The sequence below is a fragment of the Crocuta crocuta genome, unplaced genomic scaffold (assembly GCF_008692635.1).
Source record: "Crocuta crocuta isolate KB4526 unplaced genomic scaffold, BGI_CrCroc_1.0 scaffold217, whole genome shotgun sequence".
NCBI lineage: Eukaryota > Metazoa > Chordata > Mammalia > Carnivora > Hyaenidae > Crocuta > Crocuta crocuta.
In genome coordinates, this window is record NW_027532208.1 from 1185568 (window position 1) to 1188589 (window position 3022).

The 3022-nt window shown below is 59.2% G+C and overlaps 1 long non-coding RNA gene across 1 annotated transcript in view; it reads left to right on the forward strand.

Moving 5' to 3' along the window:
* Window positions 1-6: 6 nt before the first annotated feature.
* Window positions 7-3022, forward strand: part of LOC144242872 (uncharacterized) — a 10398-nt gene continuing 7382 nt past the window's right edge. Inside the window, exons 1-2 of the long non-coding RNA XR_013338478.1 lie at window positions 7-2662; window positions 2808-2938. This is a non-coding gene — a long non-coding RNA (uncharacterized LOC144242872). The remainder of the gene's footprint in view (window positions 2663-2807; window positions 2939-3022) is intronic.

Genomic DNA, 3022 nt, shown 5'->3' on the forward strand with positions numbered 1-3022 from the left:
CCTGGAAGCCAGCAATGAGTGCCCTGCCTTCCGGGGAACATCACACACGGGGACGTGGGGATTCCCGGCAAGGCTGCCTGGACGCTGCCCGAGAGTTCCAGACCCAAGTCTTGTCCCGCTTCCATGCTGGAACACATGACTGCAGGATGCTCCTGTAGAAAGTGGAAATCTGTCATTAAAAGAGAGACTCTGTTGCCAAGAGCTGAGAGAGAGAAAAAAAAAAAACCAACAAAAAACAAAGCCTGAGTCCTTGGGCCTGGGGATTCTCTGCGGCAGGGGACAGGGCTCCAGGCAGCACCCAGGGTCACGGGCAAGGGCAATCTCAGACATGTGGAGCTGGTGGCCAGCAGAGGCGGAGAGAGGCAGGGGAGGGGTGGAGGGTTTCAGAGAAGGAAGGGATTGCCCCGTGACACACGACTTGTGAGGTGGGTCTCCTGGCAGCCGGGAGCTGTGTCTGATGAGATGGGGTACAGGCCCACAGCTTGGCCTGGTGCTTCCCTCCGCTGCCCTGGGGGGAATCGGTGGCCTGGCCCACAGGGGTAGGGCAGGAGCCTGGGGCCCGGGTCCACTCAGCAGGTGCTCAGCCGGCCATGAGGAAGGCGTCCCCGGGGGAGGCATGTCTGGGCATCCCACATGAGAGGCCTCTCGGGGAGACTTTTAGCTGGGGGGTGCCCTGAGGCACAACTGGCCCAGATTCTCTCCTCCTAGCCAGCCTGGAGCCCAGTCACAATGACCCAGCAAAGCCACCAGCTTGGGGAAAGGGCCCAGAGTCCTCCGTGTTTGGGCTATAAAATGGCCTTGGAGCCCAAGTCAGCTGCCCCTCCAGGCCATGGTTGCCAAAGTCACTTGCTCAGGAAGCAGAGCCTGCTTCCTGTTTCCCTGTGACCCCAGCAGGCAGGAGGGGGCAGCCCGGGGGACTTTTGTCCAGACAAGGCCTTTGGCTGGACCTGGCCAAATGCGGGTCCCAGTTGTAACGGAAGGTGGGTCCCCACATTGTGCTCCCCTGCAGGGACCCCCAGTCCTCCCGGCCACAGGCAGGGGCCCAGCTCCCACATGTCCATGGCCGTGTGCAGGATGCGTTCTGCTGTTTCCGCTAGACCAGAGCACGGGTTCTTGGGTGGTGCACGTACATACTACAGCTCAGCTCAGGGGTGAGCATGCCACGTCCTGAGCTGCTTTTGAAGACCAGGCTTACCTCACGGGCCAGCAGCCACTAGAGAGGGAGCCTTTTTTTTTTATTTCATAGTCCTCGGACATCATGCTCCAGTGGCATTTCTGTGGACAGCTTACTCTCTGTGTGGTCTGGGTCGCCCGCACCGAGAAACCCTGGCTGGCCTGGCGGAGGTTGCTGGGAATGTGACATACTGTTGAGGACACAAACCTCAACACACAACCAGAATGCCAAGGGGCAGCCTGGGAGCTCTGCCGAGAAGCACCGCTGTAAGTCAGGACATTGTGGGAGCCTGGGCAGGAGCCTGGAGTCTTCCAGAGGGCGTGTTCCTCGTGTCCTGCAGATGTCTGTCGGTACTTGCCTGCTCTCTGGTGCATGTCTGTTCTTTCTCGGAGCCTTGTGGAAAAGGCTTGTCTGGCTTACTCTGTATTTTCTTTGTGTCCGTGTCTGTAAGCCCGCCACTCTGTGTCCTGGATGAGACAGGCTGGCTTCTCCCCACAGCTGGGGGTGGGCAGTAGGCCCTTCCTCTAGCCCGGGCCTTTCAAGAGGGGCCATGCAGGCCTCACTGTCCTGGGCCATCTGGTGCCTCTGCCCCAAGTGTGCCAGATGTGCCAAGCTCCCTAGACTGGAAGACACCCCCTGGTGCCACATGGGCACGACAGGTGCCACATCTCGTGTTTTTAACAATGATTGGAAGAATGTAATTCTTGTTCTCATTCATCCAGAGTGTTCTCCCAGCTCCCGGGGGCAGGGGGCCAAGCAGAGGAGTTTCCGTGGGGACAGAGAGGACCATGGGTCTGGGGACTGGTGGTCAGAGGGGAACCTTCAGGGTGGCCCCAGAGCCTCTGGGAGATGGATGATCAGCTGCTATTTGGAGCTGCAGGCAGGACTCAGCAGGCTGGGCTGGGGGGAGGGGAAGGCACGTTACAAGCTAGAAAGTCGATTTCTGGAGGTTTAACCTGATTGTGAAGCGTTCCAAGTGCAGCGGCCACTCAGTGGTGAGGCCGCGCGGGCCGCCCCAGAGGCAGTGTGGGCTTGCCCTATTTTCCTCTGAGCAGAAACCCCCCACCCCCCACAGATATGCCGGGGCCCTTTCCAGAGCGGAGCACGGTCTCCACTTGGTACCTGACCAGAAGTTTCAAAACTCCAAGTGTTTCTATTCTAGAAACTGCGAGGGCAGGACGTATTCTAGTGTCTTCTAGGAAAGTCTGCCAAGGCTAAAACCGTGTGAGCCCGGATATCGGCAGCTGCTCCCTGTCTTGCGCTGATTAACTCATTATGCATGATGCCGCGGAGATCATGTGCGGTGTGTAACCCCCGTCCCGTGTGTGGGTTTTTAAAACAGTCGCCCTGGAGTGAGCTGAATAAACAGGTAAAGCTACGAAGCTCCTGGCTCTTCCCTAGCATCTGCTGTATCCTGGAAGACTGACTGCTCCCGAATCCCCTCCTGCCTCTTCCTAAGTGCTGGTCACCAGCCACGTGTCTCCAAAGGTGAGAACGGTGGACTGTTCTGGAATGGGCAAGTGGGATGCCTGGACACAGGGAGGTTTGCGAGGCTCCCTCCAGATGGGGCCCCTGGAGAACGGGGCATCTCTGCCTGCTGCTTCCCTTCTCCAGCGGGGCCCTCCCTTTCCAGAAACACAGCAAGGCGACAGCCCCCAGGGCTGAGTGCTGTCAGGACTCATCCGAACAGGATCGGCTCAAAGATCCCCCAGATGAAAACGGAGCCGCTGAAGCTGTGGTCCCATGGCACCTTCTCCATCCCAGGTACCTGTGGCTCTGGGGTCAGGAGCAGGATCCAGCCAGCCAGGCAGCAGGAGTCCTCCCCATCCCCCCCCCCCCCCCCCCCCC